We start from the raw sequence: 18,441 nt of genomic DNA, 5'->3' as shown, positions 1-18,441 counted from the left end.
CACTGTGCCTTTGGAGCTTACGGCCACTCAGAGAATTGGAGCGAGTGTAACAATCCAAAACAAGATGAGATAAAAGAAGATAAAATCCATATGCATGAAAATTAACAATCAAACAACTATAGAGGATGATAACAGAACTACCAACCCCAAAGTGGACCGGTAACAAAATAACGAAGAAATCAAGATTGGGTTTTGCCAAGTTTGCAGCTTGCTGGCTGCCAGTCCCAGCCTGCCAATCTCCTAGTTTTATTCCTCCTCCATCTCAAAGATAAAGCCTGTGTAAAAACTCTGCTCACCCAGGCAGGAATGCTATCTCTCTGATCGGAGCTGCACTCCTGAGCATTTGATGATAGTGCCCGGAATTAAGAACCATTGGAATTTTATGTTTCTCTTTGGCATTCCCTTTTGAATAATTGCCTTGAGGCCTCCTTTCTGCCAGTATATTTGCTCCGGCCTTGTTGTATTCTCTTAAGCTGATCTTGCAAAGCTGTGCCAGTTCCCTGGATGCCAGAGAAAATAACATACACCAAGAAGACGAGGCTTCCAGTGGACTCTCAAGCAGGGAAATGTCAAAGCATTGAGAAGATTATGATTAGGAGTTCAAATAGCCAGGAGGGAAGCATAGCATCGTGAGTTACCTAGTTTGTGTCTGCAATCACTATAATTGCTTATCCAATATGGCAGAAAATAGCTACACAGCATCCTAGAAAATAGGACTTGGGTGGTTTGAGAATAACCCATAATGGAAGTCTTTCAGAGCTTTTCAGGATCTTGGTTGTTGCACTGATACACAATACATCTCTCTCCTGGAACCATGTGTTGTGTTCAACCTGTCCAGAGGAGGGCAACCAAAATGGTCAAAGGCCTGGAAACGATGCCTTATGAGGAACAGCTAAGGGAGCTGGGCATGTTTAGCCTGGAGAAGAGGAGGTTAAGGGGTGATATGATAGCCATGTTCAAATATATAAAAGGATGTCACATAGAGGAGGGAGAAAGGTTGTTTTCTGCTGCTCCAGAGAAGCAGACACGGAGCAATGGATCCAAACTACAAGAGAGAAGATTCCACCTAAACATTAGGAAGAACTTCCTGACAGTAAGAGCTGTTCGACAGTGGAATTTGCTGCCAAGGAGTGTGGTGGAGTCTCCTTCTTTGGAGGTCTTTAAGCAGAGGCTTGACAACCATATGTCAGGAGTGCTCTGATGGTGATTCCTGCTTGGCAGGGGGTTAGACTTGATGGCCCTTGTGGTCTCTTCCAACTCTATGATTCTATGAAGTTTCAAATTGAATGTAGTAGTTTAGAACAGGTATTTTATGAACAAGCAAACCTCCATATCCATCCATCAGCTGAACTTAACCTTCTCTAACTGAACAAGGTAACCAACAGTCTTGCTCTTAAGATTCCATGCATCTTAAAGCAACATATATCATCCTGGGGTGTGCGCACAAAAGGAGATTGCAGAATAGAGAGAAATGCAGGACTGTCACATGGAAGATGGAGCAATCTTATTTTCTCGTGCTCCCAAGGGAAGGATCCAAACCAATGGTTTCAAGGTAAAAGAAAGGAGATTCCAACTAAACATCAGGAAGAACTTTCTGGTGGTAAGAGCTGCTTGACAGTGGAATGGACTCCCTAGGGAGGTGAGGGACTCTCCTTCCTTGGAGGTTTTTAAGCAAAGGTTGGATGGCCATCTGTCATGCATGCTTGAGTTGAGATTCCTGCATGGCAGGGGGCTGGATTAGATGACCCCGGGGTCCCTTCCATCACTACAGTGCTATGTTTCCATGGTGCAAATGTGACAATCTTTTATGGTGCTGCACATAGGAGCCAACTCCTAAGGACTGTGGGGGCTTCGACCCCCCACAATAAAATATTTGAGGGGGCCGGGGCCCACAAAATTGATGGGCATTGCCCCTCAAATGGTGTGTGTGTACTGCATCATACGATTGATTATGTGTGCCAGGGCTTACCTAAATTGGAACCCCTGGTGCTGCAAAATTCTTTGTTGCTTTTGCTGCAAAAGATTAGCAAAGCTACTTTGGGGGATTTGTAACCTCAATCAAAGCAGAGGTATTCCCCTCCCTAAATACTCCCCAACAAAGGTTGCTTAGCTGTGCTTTCACAGGGCAATGCTTTGTTTACACAATATTATTGATTACTGATTACCACACACATTTCATTGTGACACATATGCCTTGGGAGCTAGCAACTGTCCTGAAATTATTAGAACCCCAATTTAATTAAAGGCCGGTATCAATTATTGATCTTCAGCCCAAATGGCTTTTTCAACGTATTGAATTGTTGCCTGGAGTGTACATGGTTTCTAATGGACTTATTATTTCTTCTCTTAAGTAGATGATTTCTTTAATTTGGGTTTTTTTATTATTTGCAAAAGTCTGACATGAGAAGATCGGTTTTATTTCTTTTGTACAGTTACTCTGGTATTTACCTAGTCCACAGAACTATTATTTTGTTCTTCTGGCAAGGACCAATATTCCTTCTGCCCTGCATCAGGACAGTCTTTCGTGTCAGATAGTAACATCATGCTTATTCTGCCCTGCCCACACCACCTTCCTGTTGCGACTTAAAAAAACTCAAGACACGTTTTCTTGTAGGAACACAGCAAAGAAGAGGAGGAGGAGGAGGAGGAGGAGGAGTTTGGATTTGATATCCCGCCTTTCACTTCCCTTCAGGAGTCTCAAAGCGGCTAACATTCTCCTTTCCCTTCCTCCCCCACAACAAACACTCTGTGAGGTGAGTGGGGCTGAGAGACTTCAGAGAAGTGTGACTAGCCCAAGGTCACCCAGCAGCTGCATGTGGAGGAGCGGAGACGTGAACCCAGTTCACCAGATTATGAGACTACCGCTCTTAACCACTACACCACACTGGCTCACATATCATGCCTTCCAGCATTTCACATGCTTAGAACATCCCTTTGCCTACACTAAGGCACATGATGAATCCACATCCCTGCCACTGTTATAGGTTTTTGAAGGAAAAGACCATCTGCCTTGACTGAAGAAGGTCCCATGTTCAGTCCCCACAATCTCCAGTTAGGGGTGGATGTGCAATGGGACTTCCTGTCAGGGACTGGGCAGAGGAGGAATGGTGAGACCACCCCCCCAGCCTGAACCTTCCAGCGAAGAGGAAGAAGAAGACAGTTTAGATTTACAAAGGGGTTTGCGGGAGGTCACAGCTCAGAGGCAGATAAGGGGGAAAGTTGGGAGATCATGGGAGAGAGGAGGAGGAGGAGGAAGCAGGGCAACAGCTGATGGACACAGTGTTGTCAGGTGTGCGTGCAGGAGCCAGGCCCTGTGACCAATAGGACCCTGCAGGACTGGGGCCTTCCTAAGTTTGATCTGAAGAGGCAAGGCGCAGCCACACAGGTGAGGCCGATTGGTAACTCACTGCACCTGGTGGCCAGAGCCGGGAAGGGATATAAGGTCAGCATTTTCCCCTTGGCTCTTTGCCACAGCAACACTTTCCCTGCCTTGCTGAGTTTGACTCCTTGAATCCTTGCTTCTTGATCCTCAGACCCCTGACTTTGTGACTCCTCGCTTCTTGATCCTCGGACCCTTGACTCCTTGCTTCTTGATCCTCAGACCCCTGACTTTGTGACTCCATGCTTCCTGACCATCAGACCCTTGGCTTCTTGACTCCCGGCTCTCTGACCCTTGGGCTCTTGGCTTTCTGACTCCTGGCTTCTGGACTTCCGTTCCTGCTCCCGCCCCGCCATCTTGCCCCTGGTCCCGAAGTCCCCAGCCAGGACTTTGATCATCCGTAAACAGGACCGTGACAAGGGTCTTTAGAAAGCATTCCAGACCCACCCACCCCCCAGAACCCACCGAGCCTTGAAAGTAGGAGAGCAAAGAGCTCAAAGACAGAAGGCACGTAGCAGCTCCCGTAGAAGTGACAATGAGGAAATGAGAGAGAGAGGGGAGGGGAGATTTACTCGGGACAATGCCATTATCCAAGAGGCTGGGTTCTATAGCCTCTCTCTGTAATTACTGAATAAAAAAAGATGGTAAGAAACCTACCCTTGTCTTTATACTTTTCCAGGCAATCAGCTAGGAGCTGCTGCCAGCATCCTGACACTTCCCTTTCCTCTCCTCTTCCTGAACGCTCCTAAATCTGTTCTGGGGAAGTTCCACCACCCCTTTGGAGCAGGTTGGGGGCTATGTGGGGAGAGGGAAGGTACATTTTGTTGCGCGAGCACAAATCCTTGCACTAGCAGAAGAATTTTGTTGGATACGACCCAGAAACTTTAAACCAAGCAACCCTACCAGTCATGGATGGTTTGCTCATCTATAGGTAAGGTAAATGCAAAGGACCCCTGGAGGGTTAAGTTCAGTCAAAGGCGACTATGGGGTTGTGGCACTCATCTTGCTTTCAGGCCAAGGGAGCCAGCATTTGTCCACAGACAACTTTCCAGGTCACGTGGCCAGCATGACTAAACCACTGCTCGTGCAATGGGACACTATCACGGAAACCAGAGCACATGGAAACACTGTTTACCTTCCTGCCACAGTGGTACGTATTTATCTACTTGCACTGGAATGCTTTCGAACTGCTAGGTTGGCAGAGGCTGGGACAGACCAAGGAGAGCTCAACCTGTTGCACAGATTTGAACCACTGAGCTTCTGATCAGCAAACCCAAGAGACTCAGTGGTTTAGACCACAACGCCATCCACATCCCTCATCTATAATATAGATAGTGATATAAGAATAGTGACCTACTCTGTATGGGGTTATAGTGGGGAGTGAAATAATGCACGTGCAGAGGTCAGAAACATCTTAATGGAAGAAGAAGAAGAAGAAGAAGAAGAAGAAGAAGAAGAAGAAGAAGAAGAAGAAGAAGAAGAAAGGTAATCAACATTCAGTATAATTAATGATATTTATCATACTAAAATCATAATAAGGTGACTCTTACATAAGAGACAGCTTGATCTAGTAACTGGCAAGTGCAGCTGGGATTGAGCTGGGGTTTCCCATGCAACACTCTTCATTATGTTTATATTTGTGAATACTCTGCAGATTCCAGAAGCATTTCAATATAATAATTCTATTTCCTCTTGGTGATACCATCTAAGCAAAACTTTACTCAACAGTTCCAGGCGGAAGAGAAAATTAGTCTCCACTTATCAAATGACTAACATTAAAACGATCTGGTACTGCTTCTCCAACTCCGTCCAAGTTCTCAGAGGGCTCCATATCTCCCTTGTGTAATTATTTTTAATCAAACAGGTGAATCATAATCAGGAACTGCGCTTGCATTTAGAAAAAGCTGAAATGATTGCCACATTGCCAAGCGGTAGCCTCAGGATCAAATAAGTTACTTTCACAAATCAGCAGTACACCAGTGAAGCTCTGTGTTCTCCCGGTTATGCGCAACATACTACATTTGCAATTAAACATATTAGCACAGAATTAACACACTCAAGCCGAAATAATGATTCATGCCAATATAGCCCTTTAGGGATGGGATGTGGATCAGCAGTAGAAAATCTGCTTTGCATGAAGAAGGTTCCAAGTTCAGTCACTGGCGTCTTCGGGAAGGTCTGGGAGAGACATTGAGACTTAAATCCTGGAGATCGGCTGCCAGTAGACAGAAATGGACCAATAGTATAAGGCAGATTCCTATGTCCCAAGCGGTTCCCAAAGTAAATGGTACAACTCCCGGGGAGGGGGAATTATGTAGGTGGGTGCGAAGAGTCAAGGGGGAAGCTGGGGGATGCTGGAGGTGCAAACGACTGTCAGGCTTTGAAAAGCTGGCATCTCTGGATCAAGTGCATCAATGTTATTGAATTAATTAAACTACATAGTTTTTATTGGATTATGAACAATTGTGAAATTAATTAATCCAGCACGGATTCAATTCCTGGAATAGCTAGGCTAGCTTCCTGTTGAGGTAATGCCTCTCTAAGTAACATAATGTGCCGGAGTACATAATGGGTGGGTACCCCTACTTCAACTGCCTGATAGTTAGGAACCCCAGAATCTTGCAATGCTTAGAGACTGGAGGTAGCGTACAGCAATACATTCTTTGCTGCTGATTTCATGGTGGGTGCTGAGTCCACATTTAAGCATAAGGTTAACTCCTGATTGCAGCTCATGTTCCAGAGCATTACTGGAGTCATTTTCATGACACAAATCATCTCCATGGTGACTGAATAACTAGATTAGTATGCACTTTGCAATCAGCTCGCTCCTATTGTTCGTTCACATCTGCCTAACCCAATTTTGGGCTTTTAATCATCCCTGCTTGTTAAATATTCTCTCTCCTGTGTTCAGCTCTTCCTCTCTGCCAACATTTTACTTTGCTGCAAGCTGCAGACCACACACCTGCACGGTGCTCTGAGACAAGCAGGCAGCCTTAGCATGTCAGGAGGGTCTGGAGTACAGAATGTACGGCATCTTCCATGGTGCCAGGTAGTTCTTCAATTGGACGTGCCTGTTGACAAAAACAACACACTTGGACTATACGCCAAATATTTGTGAAGCACCTGAATGGATTATCTTGTCTAGTCATCATAATTCCTTGAGCTTCCCCTTATGTCTCAGCAACAGCTTCTGCATTCAGTGCAAATGTCTCATCATTCAACTGAGGAGAAGTCTGGGGTTGGGAGCAGCCATAGGAAATTGCCTTTTGCCTTATAACAAATCAGGCCATGTGCCCATCGTACACATGGGTAGGCAAACTAAGGCCTGGGGGCTGGATCCGGCCCAATCGCCTTCTAAATCTGGCCTGCAGACAGTCCGGGAATCAGCTTGTTTTTACCTGAGTAGAATGTGTCCTTTTATTTAAAATACATCTCTGGGTTATTTGTGGGGCCCGCCTGGTGTTTTTACAAGAGTAGAATGTGTGCTTTTATTTAAAATGCATCTCTGGGTTATTTGTGGGGCATAGGAATTCGTTCATTCCCCCCCCCCAAATATATTCGTCATCCCCCAAGGTATGAGGGACAGTGGCCTGGCCCCCTGCTGAAAAAGTATGCTGACCCCTGCCTTAACAGGACCTATATAACTCTTAATCATCAACACCTCTAAGCAGTTTACATGAAAATTAGTTCTGATTTAGTCCTGTCAACACTGAGAGGCAGCATCTCTCCAGGGTTTCAGATAGGAAATTTCCCCTGCCCTCCCTGGAGATACCAGGGATTGAACCTGGAACCTTTCGCTTGCCTCCTGTCTCTACCTCTCCTGCTCCACTGTCTCCCAGGACCAGAAGAGGAGTGAAGAGGGAGAAGCAGAAACAGGATACACGAAGGTGGAGTCTTCATCTGCTTGCCCACAGCTCCTTGGGGGTGGGATACATAAGCCAAGGTTGGAGCAACTGCCTCATGAGGTGCACACCTAGGAGCAGCTGAGAAATAGACAACTTTTAGAAGACATCTGAAGGCAGCCCTGTTTAGGGAAGTTTTTAATGTTTGATGTTGTTGCTTTTTTATTGTTATTGATGTTCTGTTGGGAGCCACCCAGAGTGGCTGGGGAAACCCAGCCAGATGGGCAGGGTATAAATAAATTATTATTATTATTATTATTATTATTATTATTATTATTATTATTATTATTCAGAGTCACCCCGGGCTCACCCTGGGAGAATGATTGAGTGTCACAGCACTGGCATGGAATATGCAGAGCGAGGAATCAGCTCTTTATTGTCAAAAGTACACTTATAAGTTAAGAAAACGGATGTCCTTCAGTTCCGCATTTCCTTGACATCTGTAGGGAGGATGTTCCACAGGGCAGGCACCACCACCAAGAAGGCCCTCTGCCTGGTTCCCTGTAACCTCACTTCTCACAGTGAGGGAACCACCAGAAGGCCCTCGGCGCTGGACCTTAGTGTCCGGCCTGGATGATAGGAGTGGAGACGCTCCTTCAGGTATATTGGGCTGAGGCCATTTAGGGCTTTAAAGGTCAGCACCAACACTTTGAATTGTGCTTGGAAAAGTACTGGGAGCCAATGTAGGTCTTTCAGGACCAGTGTTATATGGTCTCGGCGGCCGCTCCCAGTCACCAGTCTAGCTGCCACATTCTGGATTAGTTGTAGTTTCTGGGTCACCTTCAAAGATTTAACAATCTTCTTGGCTTTTCTAATTGTCTTGAGAAGTGATACTTCAGACTTACGGTAGTTTTGCTGTTTGAGTGGTGCTTGGACCAATACTATTTAGGTTAGCTCATTGGCTATGTGAAATTGCTACGGCTGTTCATTCATAAGTTTTTGTTGTATTTCTCTGTATACCAATAATAAGGAACTTTGCTCACTTGTGTGTCACAAACACACAACGCATTTTGCCTTTAATAAAATCACACCCTTCTCTCTCACACAAACACACACGCGTACACACACACACACACAGAGAGAGAGAGAGAGAGAGAGAGAGAGAGAGAGAGAAGCAGTTCCACTGTTCTTGGTTGTATCCATTATCTTCACATTTTCATCCAGATTTTCCCCACAAAAAAGGTGAAGGACAATCAGCTTAGCCAAGAGTAGGTGGAGATGTGCAATTTGTTCTGGAACAGAATTTTGACATTTTACCCTATTTTTTCTTTTTTCTTTTTTGCTTCAAGGCAGTAAATAAGGCAAAGAAAAAGACCTTTTCATGCAAATGTTTTGCAGAGCTGGAGGCTATGTACATTGGATCATGTCCGCAGCTGGTTTCACTTAGAAACAAGCAAAGTGGCTGAAGCTGAACCAAGAGCCTCTCTGAACCTTTGCCCACACAAAAACAAAACACAGCACAACAGAGGGACCTTTAGGGAGGTCCGCTTAATTTCTGTCCATTATCTTCTTCCCACTCTACATATTTAAACGTCTGGCATGGGCTAAAAGAAAACATGCCAATGCAATGAAAACTCCCATGACACATTTCTTGCTTAGCTTTGCAGTTGGCAACCCAAATCTCTTCTTTCCTTTGGTCAGCTGTTCTAAGAGAAGGCTTGAAAGCTCTGGTACCCCGGCCGTGAAACCACAGGTCTTGTTCCACTGTGCCAGAGTTATCTCCATAGACAAATGGCCCAGAAATAGCAGGGCCCCCAAGTGGGTAGAGTTGTCTGTTTTATGGATGTATTGATGAAACTGCCTTATATTGAACAGGACCATTTCCTCATATGGGTCTCTTCCCATTGTACAGCTGCCCGCAGTCAAATTTCTCTACCCACAATCCCACACAGGCATATCTCCGTTCAGGAAAAAACAGAAGCATTATCCTAACTCAAGGACACATTCCATCAAAGCAAAAGTGCTTTTCTCTTTTAAAGCCATCCAAGTTGGTGGCCATCACTGACTCCTAACTCCATGGTTTCACTATCCCTAAGGTGTGTTTTTTAAAAAGCAGAGACATCTTAAAAAGCAGAGACATTACCTTGCCGACAAAGGTCTGTATGGTTAAAGCTATGGTTTTCCCAGTAGTGATGTATGGAAGTGAGAGCTGGACCATAAAGAAGGCTGATCGCCGAAGAATTGATGCTTTTGAATTATGGTGTTGGAGGAGACTCTTGAGAGTCCCATGGACAGCAAGAAGATCAAACCTATCCATTTGGAAGGAAATCAGCCCTGAGTGCTCATTGGAAGGACAGATCCTGAAGCTGAGGCTCCAATACTTTGGCCACCTCATGAGAAGAGAAGACTCCCTGGAAAAGACCCTGATGTTGGGAAAGATGGTGGGCACAAGGAGAAGGGGACAACAGAGGGCAAGATGGTTGGACAGTGTTCTTGAAGCTACCAGCATGAGTTTCACCAAACTGCAGGAGTCAGTGGAAGACAGGAGTGCCTGGCGTGCTCTAGTCCATGGGGTCACAAAGAGTCGGACACGACTAAACGACTAAACAACAACAACAAGGTGTGTTTGAATTTGTTCTGAATGAAGTACTTTGGATACCATCTTCTCCACACATCTTACAGTGGGGGTTGTGGCCTGGAGAGGGGTATGTGGCTTGTGTCAGTTTTTAATACTGCCCTCCATCAAATGAAATCAGAGCCATTTACGTAAATGAATAAAAGGCCTTCTTTTAAAAACAAAGAACAAAAAACCAAGCCACCCTTGACTGATGAATTTTCAGAACTGGTCAGTCAGCGCCTTTGTTATTTATCTTAAAAGAGAGTCGGAGATAAAGTATATTTTCTTGTTTTCTAGCAGTTTCTTCTCCAGTTTCTGTGACAGCTAGTTTAATGAGAGAACCCAACTGCTCTGTTTCCTGCATGTCAATGCCAGGTCATCTTAGGTTTTAAGCAGCCAACGCTGTCTATGAATCACACTCAGGGTAGCAGCGGAGAGAACAATTTATCCTAGAATGTCCCCTACAACCCAGCCCAATCACCTGGCCTGAACCACGTTTTAATCCCCTAGCAGGTGAAATAAGGCAAATCGGAGACTGAACTTTTAGTCCCTGCTGCAGGTTCAGGAAAGGGCAGTGGTTAAATTTCCTCTCTCCTCTCTAAGACACTGTTGGAATCCAGCTCCCATCAGCCCCAGCCAGCATGACCAATAGTCACAGCTTCAGATGAAAGAATTTATCAGTTTGGGGTCTCTCCATTTTTCATTTTTCCAATCTTAAATTCAGTTCTCCACATGTTGCAGCAATCTGCGATTATTTTTATTTTTAAATTTTCGTGAATATTCATCTGCATCCTTGTGCTAATTTCTCCCAGCAAACACAATTTTGTATGCAGTCTTGAATAATGTACACATTTTTGCAAGCAGTTTTCCTCAACATGATGTGTTTTGTGTATTGTTTTCACTAATATCTTCATGTTGGGCACACTTTTTCCCCAATATATGCATTTTTTGCAAACATTGTTTGCATTGTGAAGTTTGGATAAGTGTGAACTTGTGTGTTTGGTTCTCTGGGATGCGTTCCTGAACATTGCTTTCATTAAGGAAAGGTCAGAGAAAAGGTCCATTCTAATCCAGCATGCTGCCTCCGACAGTGGACAGCCAAATAACTGAGATATTCACCAGCAAGTCCTGATGCAGATAATTATTCCCTACTCCTTGTCCTCACCATCTGGCAATCAGAGCTAGAGTATGTCTAAATATCAATACTGTGTTTATTTTTATTCTTTTAGCTTTTATAACTAGTAACCATTACTGGATCATCATTTTAAAATGATGGCCTACTTTAAGTGTAATTTTGGGTGAGTTCCATGTGACCATATAAACTGGTTCACTACAGGCCTCTAACGATGCTATTGCTAAACATGCTGCGACCTGATTTACTATGTTACCAAATGCAGGAATTGGGGCCGGCCCACACATGAGGCAAGGTGAAGGAACTATCTCGGGTGACAAGATCCATTAGAGTAGCAGATCCGGCCACCAAGGAATGCATTGCCCACTGCTGCAACAGTATTGGCAGCAATGACTACACTACAGCATGTCATCTTTAAACTGAGCTTCACAATTTGATAATTTCCACAAAGTTTCTGTTGCATGCAGAAAGACTTCCTTTTCTGCTCATTTTGAACATCCACACCAACTGGATGGACTCTCCCAGCTGTGCAATGCAATGCTAAACATGTTTACTGCAAAGTAACAGACCCTCCAAGGGTCCCTATTTTCTAGGGACGTCCCTGACTTAGAGAAACCATCCCGGTTTTCTGATTTGATCCTGGAATGTCCCACTTTTCCTTAGGATGTCCCTGTTTTCATTGGAGAAATGTTGGAGGGTATGACCCCAGAGGTCCCAGGCCCTAAGAAAGTTAGATTAGCCTCAACCAGAGCCAGGGCCTTCTTAACACTGGCTCCGGCTTGGTGGAACGCTCTGTCTCATGAGACCAGGGCCCTGCGGGATCTGATTTCTTTCCGCAGGGCCTGTAAGACAGAGTTGTTCCACCTGGCCTTTGGCTTAGAATCAGTTGGATTCCCTCCCCCTCTTTTTTTCCCTTTCTCTTCCTGTGAAGAGGCTGCATCCTAATGTTGTATTTTAATCTTGTTTTTTAAATTGTATTTTAATCAACTTGTTTTTATTATTGGCTGTTAGCCGCCCTGAGCCTGGTCTTGGCTGGGGAGGGCGGGGTATAAATATATTTTTTATTATTATTATTATTATTATTATTATTATTATTATTATTATTATGGAGTTATCCAACCCTGTCTGAAGGCAATCCTCCATAGGCAAAGGTTTTTTAAAAAATATATTTAATGATTTATTATGTTTTTATATATGTTGGAAGGTGCCCAAAGTGGCGAGGGCAACCCAGTAAGATGTGGGGGGGGAATAAACAGTAAAACTATCATGATGGAATGGGACGTCCTTATTTTCATCGGAGGAATGTTGGAGGGCATGAAGTAAGTCCCACTAAACTCAGTGCAGCTTACTCCCTGTTCACTGCAGCAATTCCATGTTTGCAGAAAGATGAGCTTGTGTTTATTCTTGCCCCTCCATTTATAAATTATTGAAGTCTTCAGTCCTCTGTCAATTTTCTTTTTTTCCTCTTTCCCTAAAAAAACCCCCAAAATAAAGTAAATCCCTATGTCTTGAGCTGCAGCTAGACTTGGGGATGATTAAAGTTCATTTAAAAAAAAAAACAGCCTTCTTTTAAAAAAAAGGGTTGTTCTAGCATGAGTTGCAATCATGGATTTGCATTTTCCTCTGTTGAAACGGCTAGTTTGGAGTGACATTTCTTCCTTCACACCTTTCAAGAGAGGGAAAACTGTCTTGTGTGATTTCTGCTTGGAGTGCATATGCCACAGGGCACCATTCCAACCTCTCTCCCCCCCCCCCCATGGCTAAATGTTTAAAAGACGGAGATTCTCTGCTTTATAACACACACAGAGAGAGAGAGAGAACGAACTATGTGAACTGAGAACCCAGTTCATTCATGCATTCCTTCCCAGCATCATTCCATGGCTGGGAGCCAGATACCATTTGACGTCATGGATCTAACCAAGAACTTAATGTACTGGCTATGGGACAAGAGTTTACTACGAAGTGGTGAAGGGGGGGGGGGGGCAGGCCGACATAGCAGCAAGTTGAAGCATACAGAAGACATTAATCGAGAGGGGGCAAACTGAAAATGATGCAAATATAAATTGTACCATAATTTCCCCCCCCCCCCAATTTTTGCTTCTTCTTTTTTTTTGCCCCCTTACCAGATGGGCAGGGTACAAATAATAAATTATTATTATTATTATTATTATTATTATTATTATTATTATTAACACTTAGGAAATTCATACATGCTCAGAAACCATTGTGCTTCTGATTAAGTAGTATAGCTGGAACGGCAGGACAAACAGACAAAAGAATAGCAGCGCTGACTTAAATAGCTTTTGCTGGTCCTCTTTCCTCCTCTCCCCTCCGGTACTTGTTATGTTTACCAAGCTGTTAAAAGAAAGCTCTTTTCAATAAATAAATACAAAACGTCGAAAGTAAATATGCCAAGAGGGTTGCTTGCTTTGAGTAGCGTAGTAAATGCTCCTCCTTGGAGTTAAATATTAAACGCTTCTTGTATAAAAATTCGCTTGGAAATCTAGTACAGGAGGTGAATGAGAAAAGGGAGGCCCTGCAACAGAATGTTGCAGTGCAGGGTGTTCCCTGTTCAGGAGTCCAGTCATTCCATTCCAGCCCCAGCTCCAGTTTTCCACCATCTCCCTCCAACAGTTAGTTAGCAGTCCATGCTCTGAACATGCCCGGTCCCAGCAGAAAGTTTGGTGGGGCAGAGTCATGGAGTCACTTCCAGACTCCAGTGTTATTGTTATTTTACATGGACAAGACTGGGGCAAAGCAGCAGCAAGGTTGAGCTGGAGCAATTGCACCAGCAGATCCACTGTCTCCCATATGGTACTCCTGCTGAGGCACTCACATGGTCCAAACCACATCCCTGGCTCACCCCTCTAAGCAGCAGCAGGGCATTTCTGCTTCCTGATGGAGTGACCTGCCCTCTGCTACTGCCATGCTCTGTTAAGAGGATTCTCCCAAAGCTGCCCCCCCCCAATTTTGGAGGCATGGGGCACAGGGGAGGAGAGGGAGGAAGCCCCACTGCACTAGTAGGAGTCCTTGCATGGGCTTTACCTAGCAGAGCTTCTTCGTTGAATCCTGACCATCATCTTTAAACAGGACTTGGACCAGACTGCCCTTCAAACAGAAAACTCCTTCAAACAGAGGGCTGTTTTCTTACAACCTTCTACATAGTGAAGTGGTCTCCATCAAACGTTCTTTTGGGTGGTCTGCAGCAGCTGCCTAAAATCAGGAGGCACCAGAGATCTGGGGGCACATACACACACATAAAAGCATTGTCTATCTCCCCAGTCAACCAGCACCATCCCAAACTACTTGGGATTAGGGTTAGGGCAGGTGACATCCTTTGTGAAACATGAAAATTGTACATAAAAATAGCCATTAGAAAAACCATGTTGTTGTTGTTGTCCATCTGTCTTGGGAGACAATGTGTGCCTCCAGGCGTGAACTCAAACCGCTGTGCTAACAGCACCAAAGTGACCTTTGTGTGGCGCAAGCCTCAGCAGTGTGTGTGGAGGTCCTGGGCTGCGCAGACAACAAGACCTCCCTTTCATACTTCATGAGGTGATCCAAAGGAAAGCAGAGCAATACATTTGGCACCAGCTGGACTGCAGGAATTGCTGGAAGGAGGCTTATGAAACACCATCCAGCTACCTTAGGGACTCCACTCCGGATTTGTGTAGGGTTTCCTCCTTGGACTTCTCCTGAAGATGTCCTACAAGGCAGTGGAGGTTTAGGATCTTCTCCTAGAGGGGCTACCTTCCTAGGTTGAAGTGCCCCATCTGCCCCTCACTTCCATCTACAGCACATGCAGAGACCTCCTTATTGACTGTTGGACCCATTATTGGTCTTGTCTGCTCAATCTGTCAAAGCCTGTCTTCAAATGTAGGGGAAAGTCCCTAACTCACCAAGGCTTTGAGACTCATCAGCTACCCTACTGGTTTAGTTGGCCAGTCAAAGCCATTCCCGGGGTGTGGACGCTGGTCACATACTGACATCTAGGAGCCACAAGTGAGAGCTGAGTGCAGGGTGGGACCAAAGGTGGACAAGCTATCCCAGAAGGAGCCCGATGTGTCCCCCACCAGAGGGACTACTCTCTCCCCTAATACTCTACCCACACAAGTGGGAACCATTTTGCACACATTCAATTGGGGCACAACTGCCCACGTGTGTGCCATTTTTGGCCCTAGAAGGGGGCAGAATGGGGTGGTGTGGGCTTAAGCAAACTGCACTGACACGGGTGATGAGCCAGAATGCAACCCCTGCACAAATGGGGAATTTTATGTACTACAAACAGTCTCCAGTCTTTCTCTAGTCACACCCTTCTCGTTCCCAGCTTTCATAGAAATGCTTTCATAGAAAGAGAAATCTGCCTTGCTGTGGGAAGATCTTCAGGCTTTAAGGAAGTTCAAGAGGGAGAGAACTGTGGAGCTGAGAATAGCCACCAGTAAAGAAAACATGTCTTGCTAAAAACTATGAAGTGCCCTTTTCAGTGTCAATGGTCCAGTTCTCTATTTTTCAGTCCTAGATACTAAAATCTGCAAACATGCCTGATGTGAAGTTTGATTTGGCTTTATCTTCATGTGCATCTTTCAACCTCACCCAGATTTCCAAGAATTGTTTTGAATCCTTTGTTTTAGAGGGTTGAGCAGCATATACCGTAGGTTTAAATCACTAGGTCAGTGCTGATTTGGGCTTACCCAATCAAGGTTAATGGATTACTTTCACTCATGTTGTATTGCAGGTTCATACAGTGAATGGATGGTGAGGGGACCCAACTACATCTGCATCCAGATGTGGTATTATTATTAATAATAGTGCTTTCATTCATTACACACACATAGCCAGAGCAGGTTACAACAACTTAAAATACAATGTTAAAAGCAATGAAAAGCAACTTACAGTTGCAATTGGTCTTTAAAATATGCATCTCAGGTGTCAAAGGCCTGGATAAAGAGAGGTGCATCTTCAGCATTCACTGAAAAATGTATAATGTACGTCTAGCATGACGTACATCTATGGGGGTTGGGATTCCACAACTTAGTGGATGTCACAGAGAATTCCCTCTAGTCTATTGGGCCGCCACACTCCCCCAACTTTCTGTGGGCAGCAGAACTACCAGGAAGGCCCCCTCTGCTCATCTTAACTCCCAAAAGGGCCTGTATCTTTCAGACATTTGGGGCCTAAATCTCTAACATGAATACCAGCCACAAGAACTACTGAGCAGCTGACATCAATGACAACAACTTCTGCAAGGATGTGGCCTTGAAGTCAAAAACACAGCAGTTGCCACCTCTGCTGTTATGTTTGTGAACTTCAAACTGGGAACAAACCAGCAACCGATGCATCTGTTTTAAAACAGGGATAATATGAGATCTAAATGGAACCCAAGCCAGTAATCTGGGTGCTGCCTTTTGGACGAATGGAGGTTTCCAGGTCTCCTTCAAGGGTACTCCCGTGTAGAGTGTATTGCAATAATCCAATCAGGAAGTTAGCAGAGCATGGAATACTATGGCCAAGTCATTTTTGGCCAAAAGGGGTCATAGCCAGCAAACCAGTCAGGGCTGGAAAAGGGCATTCCTAACCACCAAGAGCGCTTGAGCCTTGCATCCATGGGCTGTGGGCCAGCTCAGGCCAGAACAGGCCATCTCCCCATCTCCTATACTTGAGAACACAGGACATGTTAACATCTCTTATCTTTTCAGGATTCCAGGCTATCACTGCCTCCAAGAAATGGATTTACTGGAGTATCTCCACCACCTCTTCCAATTCAGATGGAACAGAGAGATAGAGCTGGGTGTCGTCCACCTCATGTTGTCTGATGACAGCTTCCAGCAGTTTCATATAGATGTTAAAGAGCATGGGAAATGAACCTTGTAGAGCACTGCAGGGCAGTGCCAAACAGTTGCCTTCCATATCTACTTTCTGGAAGCAGCTCTGGAGGCATTGTGTGAACAGGCCCTGATACTGTCTTCTCCTCCACCACCACCCCATCCTCCCTTCTTCCTTCCTACAGGGCAGGTGGTGTCCATTACAGAACCTACCACCTGTTCTCTTTCCCCGGTCATCAATAACCAACCTGCCTTGAAATATAATGGCAGCCATAACAGCAACAGAAGCAGCAATTAATACTCTGCATAGCATTCTGAGTGTTTGCTGCAGATGCTGCAAATGAGAAAAACGATAGAAGAGACTCACTGTTGACGTCGTTATGAGTTATTATGTTCGGCGGCAGTTCAGCACTCAGCAGAATTCATAGCCGTTTCGCTTTTGTAATGTGTTGCTATCCAGTAGCAGTTACATACGTAAGGTGAATGCCAAGTGTTACTCACCCATCCCAAACATAATCTGTAACCAAGAGTTTACCCCTACGCTGATTTGGTCAGTTCCATGGAATGGAAGGAGGCAGGATCCCCAAAGACAAGCTCTAATGAGAGCTGGCTTCAGGCACCAGGCCCATTGGCCAACCAACTCAGCGTTACAAAGATGTCTGCAAATGATGCACGAAGGCTGGTGGCGTTAACCTCATTTTGTGGGAATCCATTGTAGGCAACCTGGAGACGATTGCAGATGATCCATTACAGACTGCCTGGAGACAGACAGGTTGTGCATCCATAGCTGTGACCAGAGGAGGAATGACTGCTGAGAGGAACGCAGAGAGAAGAAAGGCCATGGTGCCTCTTCACCAGCAATACCACACACCTCCAACAAGGGCTGGATTTAGGTTTGATGAGGCCCTAAGCTACTGAAGGTAATGGGGCCCTTTATATGTCCAGCTGTCCTTTGTCGACAACAAATTGTCACTGTTTTGTGTGTTGAATATATGCTCATATGCAGGACCATCTTAACCATAGGTGCCAGGGGTGTGGGGCACCTGGGCGCCGGGCGCCAGGCCGAGAGTCCAGGGCCCGAGAGTTGGAGTCTGTGGAAGAGCCAGCCCGTTGGTCGGAGCGCCATGGCAGGCTCTTCCGCTGCAGGCAGCTCTGCCCCGTGAGTTTGGGGGCAAGTGAGCCAGCGAGGCACTGAGGCGGCCGGCCGCCTCTGCCCTCCTGTGTGCCTGGGATTGGTGTAGGGCCGTGGAAAGGCTTACACCACGAGGCACCTGGCTTCACTCAGTCGCCAATGCCAACGCCTTGGGCTGGTTTGTTGCGCTGGGCTCCTTATGTTTCCTGTTTTATTTTCCTGAGCAGAGATAAGAGTGGTGTCAGCTCCCTAAAAAAAAGACCGACTACTCTGGCCAACCTGGGGGGCGTGCAGGGCGGATCTCTGCACCCCAGCGCTGCATATGCTTAAGACGGCCCCGCTCATATTCTTAGTCTATACTGCCTGATCATCAGTCTACAAGCACTCTTTAATATTAGATAACAGGTACAACAGCTTGACGTACATTCAACTGTGCTGCACTGCAGTCTGCAGCTGCATACTACATATTTCCATGCAACCAGTCCATGCAGAATGTAGGCCCCCTATATATGGCAAT

The 18,441-nt window shown here is 45.3% G+C and overlaps 2 long non-coding RNA genes across 3 annotated transcripts; one reads left to right on the top strand and one right to left on the bottom strand.

The window, feature by feature from the left end:
- The first annotated feature begins 431 nt into the window (after positions 1 to 431).
- LOC310847252 lies at positions 432 to 4,032 on the top strand. The gene is made up of 2 exons (XR_014565727.1): positions 432 to 629; positions 3,602 to 4,032. It is a non-coding gene; the product is annotated as an uncharacterized lncRNA (long non-coding RNA).
- Positions 4,033 to 5,963: 1,931 nt separating this feature from the next.
- On the bottom strand, positions 5,964 to 17,779 carry LOC310847261. 2 transcript variants are annotated; one of them, XR_014565737.1, is made up of 3 exons: positions 17,160 to 17,779; positions 15,864 to 15,939; positions 5,964 to 6,450 (listed from the first exon to the last, which is right to left on the bottom strand). It is a non-coding gene; the product is annotated as an uncharacterized lncRNA (long non-coding RNA). The 2 variants fall into 2 exon arrangements; XR_014565738.1 differs by having other exon boundaries at positions 17,294 to 17,779.
- Between the last annotated feature and the right edge of the window lie 662 nt (positions 17,780 to 18,441).

This window comes from Podarcis gaigeae (assembly GCF_964106915.1).
Source record: "Podarcis gaigeae genome assembly, chromosome: 6".
Classification (NCBI taxonomy): Eukaryota; Metazoa; Chordata; class Lepidosauria; order Squamata; family Lacertidae; genus Podarcis; species Podarcis gaigeae.
Note: the sequence above shows the minus strand (reverse complement) of the source record. Positions and strands in the feature narration are given on the sequence as shown.